A 12,900-nucleotide genomic window follows, 5' to 3' on the forward strand; every position below is an offset into this window, starting at 1 on the left:
CTACATTCTAGATATAATTTCATGGACTGACATGAGTGCTCACAAGTGGATCTATGAATGCCTTATGCTGACAGGCTCACTAGTGTTTTACCATGATGCCGTCAAGGCTGAAATCAAGCCACTATGTCAGGTAATGGACAAAATTGTAAGGTGTAAATATCCCCAACTTTTTTTGTACTATGACAGCTTGGAAGATGTTGGAAAGCAGAAGGTCAAGATTTCCACAACTTTTATTTTTTTAAAAGAAGATTCTTATTTTGTTAATTGATTTGAAATAGGACATCAACTTCTATACATAGAGAACTCAGACCCTAAAGTAATATTTTCAAGAGATCTCTAGGATCTTCTAACAATACATTTAATGTCTATCAACAACTTTCAGTATTGCATTTTTAACAACACTCTCCCTCAAGTTAGTGAATGGATATCTATCATTCTAAGCTTACATGTGAGATCATGAAATTGCTCAATGAGAGGAGGAAAAATCCTAAAATGTTCAAGGAAAACGTTTAAAAAAGAGAGTTTAGATACAATCTAAAAATACAGGCAAAAGAACATTTAATTGGATGGCCTAAATATAATTTACTCAAAAATAAAATTCGTTTATTTAATAAATTTTACTTGATTTTTGTCATGCTTTATAAACCTTAAACCCTAAATACATCATAATCATCCTCTTTGATTTCCTTTCTTGTAAAAAGATAGACACCCCTGTGCATCTGTATTTTATTCTAGTTCTTTGTTGATAAAAGCGATAGAAAGTTGCTAATATGTGTAAGCACATTGCTTAATATATATGCAATTTTGTTGAACAGAACAACAAATATATAGTTATAGTGAAGTAGAGAATGAAACTATTCATTATGATACAGTATTAGCGATCATGTAAAAAGTATAAGACCGAATACATGTACTAATAAAAAAGTATACAATAAATCCACAAAATTAATAAAAGGCAACCAACAAAAATTGGTTTGGTTTTTGTTATGTTCAATCTGAATCACATATAGTTTATATGTTTGGTTCATATGTATTTTTAACCAAAAATCAAATAGAACTGCACTTCAAATATTCCTTGTTGAGTGTAAGTTCACACCACCACCTCAATCCTTACTAGAAAACATGTGCATCCCTATAAGCCCATAAGATGAAGCATATAATCTCTTTAATGATTTAATTGTCATTCCTTAATTCCCAGACCCCTCAATATATGAACAACCCTTCTTAAACCTGAAACCCGGCGAGAATAGCCTTTATTTCAAGCATTTAGTTTATACTCACAATAAACTATGTAGAATTGTTTGTAAACTTCTTCTTTAATCAACAATTAATTATTGTTATACTTCTTTATCGCCTTGTATACTTATTTCTTTTCAATCAATCTCATCTCTTAGTCTCTAAGCAATTATTTTAATAGAATTTTACAAAATTTTATTGTTATTATTTCTCTTAATTACAGTTCATGGACAACGGTGATATTATTAAAGTATAATTGTCGACCTACAGACTTTATTTTTTTTACCAAAATATCTACTGTTCAATTTTTATATTTAAGAAATTTCACATATATCTCATTTATCAAAAACAAAATAAATGAATAAAAATTAAACTGTATTTTATAAGACTTAATTTCATATTTTAAAATTATTGGTCATTGCAAATTATGCACAAAGAAATTAAATCTGAGATACACAAAATAGTGTTGAGTAGAAATCAACGAAATCGTTAGTATATAAGAAAAAAAAAACTCACAATTTTTTTTTTTTTACATTTTTCATTATAACCAAAATAAACTATTATTAAAATGCAAAAGTATAAAGACAAAGACTTCGTAAGCTTCAAAACATATATTTCATTATATATATACTCAAACTTTTCGTTACTATTTTAATATTTCATACACTGTTTTCCCTACATCAAACTTTTTGTTATTGCTATAATCTTTAAAACAATTCTTTCTTTCAACATGTTTGTACAAGAAATATATTTTTTCTTTTAAACTGAGAAAAATGAAATATAAATAAAGAGACTATTGTATATTCAGAGGATATGGAGCATAATATAAAATTATAGTAATTTCAGTGGACTTTTTTTATTTTTTATTCTTTATTTTAGCTTTCAAATTATATTTTGAAAATTACATAAAACTAAGCACCCAATCACACTTTTTATTATTATTATTGTTGTTATTATTATTATTATTATTATTACTGTAATGTGCAGGTTGGCTTAGATGTGATATATTATCTATTTTTGATTTTTGATTTTACACTGTATATTACACTATAATTAAATAATATTTTATTTATATTATTTAGCTTAATATGTTTTTTCACTTTGTAAACTTTAATGTATGTTTCTTTGAAATCAAGTGTAAGTAAATTTTGTTAACATGTTTTAACTAAAATTATAAAAAATACGACAGCACATGAATATCAGATGAAGTTTGAAAACTTTTTCATTCGTGTTATTATAAGTAAAGTATGGAAAAAAATTTGTTGAAGCCCACTGACAAAGCTGTGACCAACTCAGGTTATGAATGATTATGAAGGATCATTATTAATGTCAAACCAGGGTCAGCAGTTTGTACACCGAGGTACAACCCCAATAAGAACCCATCCCGTTCAGGGGTCGTATCCACTTATAATCAACCAAATTTTATAAACATGTTTTCTCTTAAAAATCTTATCAATGTGGGACTTCTAACCCTGATTATGTGTGTTTCTTTAAACGTACCACCGAAGCATCTGCAAGCTCTTTTGTTCAGTCTCCTATTCCAAAGGACTATTACATCACACTGTCTGTTGATTATGATGCCATTAGGAGATATCTTTTTATTTAGTCAATTTATTTTTAAACTAATAGCAAGTTTATAGGAGTAATGCGAGCACAAAAATGTGTCTGCACACGAGCATGTCAGGCGTGAAACCGTTGTTGGTCCTGCAATTGATGAAGGTGTGGCTCACGAGTCTGTTGGAGTAAAACCAGCCACCTTGGTTCCAAAAGAAATCCCTGTGATAAAAAAGAACCTTGTGTTAAAGATTGATTTTTGGAGAATTATTAACAATGATCTCGTCATTTTATTTTAGTTTTTCATTATGATTTACAGATAAGCATTCTCCCCGATGCAACACTAAATAAACATAGAGATGGTGAGACAACACAGGAGTTGCTAGAGCCTGAAAAAGATGTTCGAGAACCAAGCAAATTTTTGACTACAGATGAATCAGAGAGACAAAAGTTGCCTACTGAGAAATCTTATCCCTTCCAATTTTTAAGGTTCTGATAAAAATATCTGAGCCGGTGAACGAAGATTTAGAATCCACGATTCACATTGTTGGTAAGTTTGAAGCAAGGAAGGCAGATTGAAGGTGCAGTCTATGAGACAGTACTTTTGAGGTGCCTTGAAATACATTTAACCACAGTGAGTCTAGAGGTCACGCCATAAACCGACAAACTTTGTTGACTACAAAGGTAATTTCAGGTCTAGTGAGAGTGGTATATTGCAATGCCACCGACCACAGAATGGAGAGTAGGATGTTGAAAAAGATCTACCATGTGTTTAGAATTTGCAATTGGACCCTCCAGAAGTTAATTACAGATTAGAAGCATTGCCACCAAGTGCCAAAGTGTTGGGGTGTGGATACTTGAAGCCAAGGTGTGAGGATTATGGCACTACTTCTTTACTTGTTTTTGATTAAGAATTTACTAAAAACATAATTACAGGATAGAAGCCACAGTCATCTTTTGATCAAGTTTTTTCGCATTTGTTTTTTTTTTTTTTCTTATGAAGTAAGTCTGTGATGTAATCATATGTTGCTATATAGTTAAAGTAAATTATCATTTGATCCTCAAACTATCACATTAAACTCTTCCATTGAATTACCGCATAACAGGGGGGGATGCTATCATTGTTATGTGTTCCCTGAACTAAAGTACTGGTGTAAAATATGTATCGTCTTCCTCTATAAGGCAGAACTGCAGTTCCTAGCTTTGGTGCCAAAACTTAGGCCTAATGTGAGGGTCATTACTGAATGTGGTAACTGGTAAAGCTAACTTTTTGAACCTTTAGTTATTGTTGTTAGATTTTTAGTTTTTCCTTTGCTGTTATTTTTGTTTGTGTCTAGAAACTATCAGTGCTTTCTGCTGTGAAACTTGTGCCTGAGAACTTGAATTTGTCTAACTAAGAAGGTTTTGATAAACTGTCAGAACGGCATGAAACATAGTGTATAACATTCATTTGGTTTTAACTAAATGTAGAACTAAGAAGAACAGAAGAGATAATAACACTGTTGCATCCATTCTGCCACAACACACCCCAAATGCTTCTTAGATTTTGACCTGTATATTGCTTTGCTGCCTATTTGATATCTGTCGCAGGAGAAAGTTTATGTGGGAGCCACTGAAAGAAATTGCAGGACTAACTACCAGTGAGAAAGCTGAGTGGTGCTTCAGTGTTACTTATGATTCGCTATTTCCAGCCCTCAACAATCAGGTACAAATATTCATTTTACCTTCTCCAATTTAAGGCTTTGCATTGCTTAAGTGACAAAAGAAAGGAAGGGATAGAGATACAAATTATAAATTTGGAAAATTTATGAAGTAAAGCGTGATGCAAAAATGTAAGACTTAAATCGACTGTATATCTATATTTTCATTCAACCACCCGTTTTGATGAGTGTGGGGACATATAAGTCTACAAAAATTACCATCAGTAGTTAAAGAATTAGTGAATGGTCACTATTATCCACCTCAATCACACAGAGTGTTTTGGATTTTAGTATTAATTGCAACTCAATCACAAATTTAAAGGATTGGAAAACAAGGAGTATTTCAACTTTAGATTTGATACAAAAAATCCAAGTAAACCTGAAAGAAGTATAAATAAAAGACACAGTATTTATAACTATCATATGAGGTAATATGAGAAAGTCTCCATAGATTACTGAATATAAATTCTAAAGGAGAATAGATAGTATCAACACCATAAGAAGGCAGTCTATATGACTTTCCTCCGCAACAAGAACAAAATTGATGGTAATTTTATTAGATGGAGAAATTCTATAGTGACTCATGACAAGCACAATGCATGGCTATTTTGATGGCAGACTCTAGTATGCCACAAGCTTCCAATAATAGATGGTGATGTGAAGTGTTGGAAGTCTCACATCGATTAGAGATAAGACCAATTTATAGTATATAAGTATGTGCAAACTTTATTTCAGAACCCGATTTTGTATGGTGGAGTTAAACTTAAAGTTCACTTCTTAATATTGTGTAAAAGCTATGGTTTAGATAGAGTCTATCCTAGTGATATTTTTGCTTTATAACAATTCTTTTCTTCGACATGTTTGTACAAGAAATATATTTTTTCCTTTAAACTAAAAAAAATGAAATATAAATAAAGAGATTATTGTATATCTAGAGGATGTGAACCATAAGATAAAATTATAGTAATTTCAATGCACTTTTATTTTAATTCCTTATTTTAGCTTTAAAATTATATCTTGAAAATTACATAAAGCTAAGCACCCAATCACACCTTTTTATTATTATTATTATTATTATTATTGTAATCACACCGTATATTACATTATAATTAAATTATATATTTTTTATATTATTTAGCTTAATATATTTTTTTTCACTTTATGATTCTTTGAAATTGAGCGTAAGTAAATTTTGTTAACGTTTTTTAACTAAAATTATAACAAATACATGAATATCAGATTAAGTTTGAAAATTTTTTCATTTATTTTATTATTAGTGAAGTATGGAAAAAAATTTGTTTAAAGCCCACTGACAAAGCTGTGACCAACTCAGGTTATGAACGATTATGAAGGATCATTATTAATGTCAAACCAGGGTCAGCAGTTTGTACACCGAGGTACAACCCCTTTAAGAACCCATCCCGTTCAGGGGTCGTATCCAGTTATAATCAACCAAATTTTATAAACATGTTTTCTCTTAAAAATCTTATCAATGTGGGACTTCTAACCCTGATTATGTGTGTTTCTTTAAACGTACCACCGAAGCATCTGCAAGCTCTTTTGTTCAGTCTCCTATTCCAAAGGACTATTACATCACACTGTCTGTTGATTATGATGCCATTAGGAGATATCTTTTTCCTATCTCTTTAGTTAATTTATTTTTAAACTAATAACAACCTTATAGGAGTACGACCCAAGCACATAAATGTCTGGAGAAAAGTGTGGCAGACGTGAGACCATTGTTGGGCCTGCTACTGATAAAGGTGTGGCTCATGAGTCTGTTGGAGAAAAACCAGCCACCCTGGTTCCAAAAGAAATCCCTGTGATAGAAAAGTACCTTGTGTTAACGGTATTTCTCTCTTAGAGATTGATTTTTGGAGAATTATTAACAATGATTTCATCATTTTATTTTAGTTTTTCATTATGATTTACAAATAAACATTCTTCTGATATGTTATCAAAAGAAAACACCTGCAGAGAGGAAAAATAGAAGGAGTAGAGAAACAGAAAAATAGAGGGGCGGAGAAGATAGAGAGAGAAGACAATATGAAGTTTGTTATTATTATTCTCCTCTAGAAGGGAAAATCTCTACTAGATATAGTTTGTTAAGCATAACAAACCAAAAAAAAAAAGACTATTTTTTACGCTTATCTTGATCAGTAACAAAATCCTCCATCCAATTGGACTTTTTCTTCTTTCTATTGGGTTTCTCATAGCCTTGCTTATTATTGTACTGCTCCTCATTTCCATGGGTCATATCGTCCCCTTCGTGGTGACTAAATGTCTTTCCCTCAAGGTGTAAATCAGAATAATCATGCAATAATTCAGTCAACAACTCCCAAGTAGAGTCTTTAGGATAGAGACCTTGCCACTGAACTAAAACATACTCTCTTGGTGGGTGGCCTTCAATTTTAGAAGCCAGTATAGCAGTAGGTACAACTTGAGGTTTGTTTTCAATATATAAGGGGGGTAACCAAAGCTTAAATTTGGAAGTATGGAAAACTGGGTGAATTTTAGAACCTTGAGGCAGATTCAACTCAAAGGCATTGTCACCAATGCATTTGATAATACGGTATGGCCCATAAAAAGGATGTGGAATACGGTGTCTGCCAGCATAAGCCTTCATGTTGTTTTGAGCTTTAAGCAAATTAGCTTTCAACTTAGCCAAAATTTGATCTTGAATATTTAATTCTTGCTCCATAGCATCTATCGTACTAGACCCAACAATGTTTGAGGTAACGAAGGAGGTGACTTCCCATATACTACTTGATAAGGACTCATTCCAGCTGAAGTTTGACAGGCTGAATTACATTGTCATTCAGCCTAATGCAAAAACTTACCCTATTGAGAGGGTTAATGATGCATAAAGGCATGAAGGTACTGCAGTAGTATGCGATTAACAACTTTAGTTAGGTCAATTCCTTATGGATGATAAGCACTAGTCATGCGTAACTTGGTTCCATTGAGCTTGAACAATTCCTGCCAAAAGTGATTGATCTGTCTTATATGCTTCGTGCACCTTCACAAAAATGTCAAATGAGGAATAGTGATGCCAAAAAATTGCCCAGTTGAGTCTAGTACTCTTGAGAGTGCATCTGCCACTTAATTGGAACCCCAAGCTCTGTACTGAATGTCATAGTTGTAGCCTAAGTTTTCAGAGGTTGTATTGTTGTTCACGGGTTTGGATCACTTGCGTCATTAACTCTCGTAAGCTTCGTTGGTCAGTGTAGATGGTGAATTGTTGCCCTAGTAGATAGGTTCGCCACTTCTTGACTACCTCTGTAACAACATGGAATTCTCGAACATAGGTTGAAGCATTAAGAAGCTTAGGGCAAAACTTCATACTAAAAAACTAGTTGGGTGCCCATCTGGCTGTAACACAACACCCATTCCCACCTTTGATGCATTTGTTTCTAAAATGAAATCCTATTGAAAATCCGACAAACGCAAAATCGGGGTAGACACCATGGCCTGTTTAAGTTGCTCAAAAGCCTCTTGAGCTTTTGCTGTCCACACGAAACCATCCTTCTTCAATAAATCTATTAAGGGGAAACACTATAGAAGCATATCCACAAATGAATTTCCTATAGAAACCTATAAGGCCAAGAAAACCTCGAAGTTGTTTAATATTGGTAGGGACAGGCCAAGCAATCATGACTTTCAACTTTTTAGGATCAGCCTCAATTCCATTTGGGAGATAATATGACCAAGGTATTCTATAGTAACATAGGCAAACGTGCACTTTGTTTTCTTCAAAAAAAAAATTATTAGTCAATAAACAATAAGAAATTGCTGTGAAGTGCAGTAAGTGCTCATCAACCATCTTGCTATAAATTAGAATGTCATCAAAGAGAACTATGACAAACCACCAAAGATAAGGTTGGAAGATTTCATTCATTGTGGCTTGAAATGTTGCAAGCGCATTGCATAGCCCAAACGACATTACAAGAAACTCGTAATGCCCTTCATGAGTCCGAAAAGTTGTCTTATGAATGTTTGTCTTATGCATTCTAATTTGGTGATATCCTGAACACAAGTCAAGTTTGCTAAACTAACGTGTCCCATGGAGCTCATCTAGTAACTCGTTAATGGATGGAATTGAAAAACAATCCTTGTTGGTTATAGCATTAAGAGCTCGATAGTCAACACAAAAACCGTCAATTTTTGTCTTTTTTTTCAAACTAACAAGACTAGGGAAGAATAAGGGTTGCAGCTTCTTTGAACTAACCTTGTTTCCATCATTTCTCTAATCAATCTTTCAATTTCTTGCTTTTGAAAATGAGGATATCGATAAGACCGCACATTCACTAGGTTAGATCCTTGTAAGATGGGAATTTTGTGCTCCGTGCGGTGGGAGGGGGGGGGGGGGGGGGGGGGGGGGGAAGGTCGTTACACAAATTAGTTTATCAAAGCAGGCACTAGTTTTGGGTAAAGTTAGGAATTCGATACTGAAGGTGAATAGGGAATGACTTGAAGATGGAATATTTCAGCAATAGCATCCATTGAGGCTAGGCATTGAAAATGGGCTACAATAGCCTTAATGGGTTGCGGTTTAGGTTGGCCTCTAAATTGGATTACGTTCACATTCTTTTATAAACTTCATCGTCAATGTCTCGAAATCCGTCAACACACACCCAAGAGATTTAAGCCATTGCATTCCCAAAACTAAAGTAGCCCCACTAAGTGGTAGAACGAATAAATCAACGTGGAATTTTTGGGAATCAATTTTGAGACTTACATTGAGGCATTAAGCATAACATTGAAGATCTTCCTCGCTACCAACCAACACTGAAAAGGGTTGGGTCAGGTATAGCCGCAAGCCCAAAAATTTTACCACCTTGGACAAAATTATGGTTACTCTCACTATCCACTAAAATGTTAACGGTTAATCTGCCAATGATACCTTGAACCTGTAGGGTTTATGGAGCAGTTTGACCCGTTAGGGTATGAATGTTGATGTGTGCGTCTAGAGATTCAAGTGTACTATGTGGGTTTGGATCTAAGTTTGAACTCGGTTAACTTGAAGATTCAAATGTTCTAGCAAATGGTTAAGCTCATCATCTATGGAAGGAATCTGTGGAGCTGCTATCAACAAATTAAATTGTTTTTTACAACGATGACCACAAGCATATTTTTCATCATAATAGTAACAAAGTCCCTTCTTTCGCCTTGCTTGCAAATTTACTTAACTTGTGAACTGGAGTCACAACTCTTAGAAGAAGAGTTACTCAACTATGGTGAGGCCAACAAAGGCTTTATGTTGGTTACTGTGGGTAGCATCCAGGTATTGTGGTTTGTAATTGGCGATGCTATGTACCCTAGAATGGGCTTAGCAGTGGTGGACCCCAATTTCAACGTATTGTTGTGATTTTCTCTTGTAATGGAACGAAATTACCTCGTCGTGTTTCCTATTTGAGTCTAGAGATAAAGCAACTAAGATAAAAAGGAGCAGAAAGACCATGCACCCGGTTGGCGAGATTTTCAAATTGTGCCAAGTACTCTCAAATAGAGGTTGCCTATGAGTCAACTTGAACAAGGTACCTTGTGGGTCATCAAAATCTGATGGGGCAAATTGAAGTTCTAAGGCCCTTAGAAAAATTGACCACAACAAAAGTTGCCCATTCGAATGCACCATTGATACCCATTGAGAGCCTCGCCTTCTATATGGAAAGAGGCGATATGCAATTGCTGCTCATCAGCGGTATGATAATAATCAAAAAACTGGTCACCTTGAATATTCAACCTAAAGGATCGTTACCATCAAATCTTGGAACCTTCTGCTTAATGTGAGTAGGCATGGATTTTACTTTGGATTTAGCTAGGTGTTTTCGAGATTTTCTAGGTTGGTGGAGATGGTTCTAATGATGGAGATCAAGGTTTCAAGGGTGGCTGAGTCAAGGGTGCTATAAGATCCAGCCAGGACGCTCTCAATGAAAACACCAATTGATATGTTATTGAAAGAAAACAGCTAAATAGAGGAAAAATAGAGGGAGAGGGGCAGAGAAGATAGAGAGAGAAGACAATATGAAGTTTGTTATTATTAGTCTCCTCTAGAAAGGAAAATCTCTACTATATATAGTTTGTTAAGCTTAAAAAACCATAGTAAAAAGACAAACTCTATATTTTATGCTTATCCTGGTCAATAACAAAATCCTCCATCTAATTGGGCTTTTTCTTCTTTCTATTGGACTTCCCATAACCTTGCTTGTTATTGTACGCTAAGAGATTTATTTTTGGAGAATTATTAACAACGATATCGTCATTTTACTTTAGTTTTTCCTTATAATTTGCAGATTATCATTCTCTGCGATGCAACACTAAATAAACATAGAGATGATGAGATAATATAAGAGCTGCAAGAGCCAGAAAAAGATGTTCATGATCTAAGCAAATTTTTGGCTCCAGGTGAAGAAGTTCACCAAATGTAGACATTTGATAAGACTAGGTATGACTAGATTTGTCACCTCATATTTAACTTTTGCATGTCTTCATGAATTGAAAATATCATTGATTGAGCCAGTTCAAGGTGAAAGTGACGAGAGAAATGTTGACATAGCTGGGTCAAGTTCAGTTGATCCTATTATAGAGGCATTTAATCTTGATAATATAGTTTTTGATACCAGTGTTGATTATGCACACTTATCATCTAAGGAAGAGCTTGATGGTGATGAAGATGATGATTATGATGATGATGATGATTGAGATGATATGATTAGAGGATTATGCACACTTATGTTTTTGTGATTGAATGAACTTGTGTATTTTGTGTAATTTGAACTTATAAAATAATCATGTGTGTTAAACTAAGTTGTTTTAGAATGATTAAACTTTGTTTACAATTTTCATCAATGGTGAAATTTTGAATTGGTATGGTAGTATATATATTTGTTTTCATATGAAGTAGATTATTACTAGTCTATAGGTTGAGTTTACGGAGTTCTTACGAGCCTACATAGACTCTTGAGTCTGATAACATTGTTTATCACCATCATATTATCACTATCGTAGTTAGTTATGGTTGAAATTGATTCAACTGGATGTTAATAATGTCTTTATTTTTAAATGGCTTTTTTGAATGAAATTGTTTACATAGTTCAACCACCTGACTTGTTTGTAAATTAAACAAAGATTGCAAGCACTTTGTCAATGGTTTAACATATTGTAGCAAACACTTCACCAACTTAGCTTTGTCAACAGTACTTGTGACTCATCTTTATTTATTTGTAAAAAAACAATTATAAGTGTTGTATTTAATGATTTATGTTGATGATATTATCATCAATGGTACATCTGTTGAACTTATTAAGTCCATTACATCAAAACTTCATGTTTCTTTTTGAAAGAATTGCGACAACTTGACTACTTTCTTGGTCTTGAAGTCAAATACTTGTATGATACATCTCTTATCATGACACAAACCAAATACATAAGAGGTTTACTCCACAAAACGAGTATTATTAAGGCTCTTTCTATTTCTTCTCCAATGGTTATTAATTGATAGGTCTCTAAACATGGAGCTGGTTTGTTGTCTAATCCTACGTTATAAAAGTTAGTTGTGGGTGCTCTTCAATAAGTCACCCTAACTCCCCATGAAATTAGTTATGTTGTGAACAAGGTCTGCCAATGCATGGCTTCAAATCTTGACTCTCATTGATCAATTCTTAAGTGTATTTTAAGGTATCTTAAGGGTACAATCTTTCATGGTTTGCATTTTCATCCCGCCTTTCCTGATTCCCCCTTTCATTTAAAAGCCTATTCTGATGTTGATTAGGCTTCAAATATTGATGATAGATGCTCTAGATCAGGAGGCAACCATATTCCTTGGTCCTAACTTAATATCTTTGTGGTCTCGGAAATGACAGGATCCTACTTGAGTACTAAGATTGAGTATGGAAGTTTAGCTCAAACTTTTGTCGAGTTACAAGTATTTTTATTTCACTTTAGTTCTATTTTGTGATAAACAAAGTGCAATTACCATTGCTCATAATCCAATATTTCATAACCGTAGCTCATAATCGTAGCCCAAGCATTTGGAAATTAATGTCTTTTTTGTTAGAGATATGTTATGGCTAAGCCGTTGCAAATGTCATATTCAATTTTTATTCTTGCTATAGACCCCTATTGAACTTTATTGACGTTAGTATAACATCTTAACATTTTTTTTTCAAACTAAATTCTTCTACAATTTCATTTAGAGTGTGTTTGGATAGAGTATTTTAATGCAGCAATTCATTTTTTTTGAAGAATTTAGATTTCTTTGTAATGAAATATTTTGTTTGGATAGAGAAATTAAAACGCATTTCAAATGCAAGCATTTTTTTTGAAGGATTTCAATTAGCTAAATTAGTAAAAATTCAAATATCCTTAAAATAAGTGGAATTTAAAATTCTTCTCACTCAACCTCATATTC

At 33.4% G+C, this 12,900-nt stretch overlaps 1 protein-coding gene across 9 annotated transcripts in view; it reads left to right on the forward strand.

Annotated features, from left to right (window-relative positions):
- The window catches only part of LOC114184092 (U11/U12 small nuclear ribonucleoprotein 65 kDa protein), a 42,226-nt gene extending 30,856 nt beyond the window's left edge, over positions 1 to 11,370 (forward strand). For 3 of the 9 annotated variants that reach the window (XM_028071334.1, XM_028071367.1, XM_028071405.1), the window contains exons 15-17: positions 3,110 to 3,658; positions 4,381 to 4,495; positions 10,784 to 11,370. The gene's annotated coding sequence lies outside the window, so the exon portion shown is untranslated. Of the gene's footprint in view, positions 1 to 3,109; positions 4,047 to 4,380; positions 4,496 to 6,174; positions 6,340 to 10,783 lie in introns of all 9 variants that reach the window. The other 6 variants (XM_028071350.1, XM_028071389.1, XM_028071374.1 and 3 more) reach the window with 5 other exon arrangements.
- Positions 11,371 to 12,900: the final 1,530 nt, after the last annotated feature.

Source organism: Vigna unguiculata, chromosome 1, assembly GCF_004118075.2.
Source record: "Vigna unguiculata cultivar IT97K-499-35 chromosome 1, ASM411807v1, whole genome shotgun sequence".
NCBI lineage: Eukaryota > Viridiplantae > Streptophyta > Magnoliopsida > Fabales > Fabaceae > Vigna > Vigna unguiculata.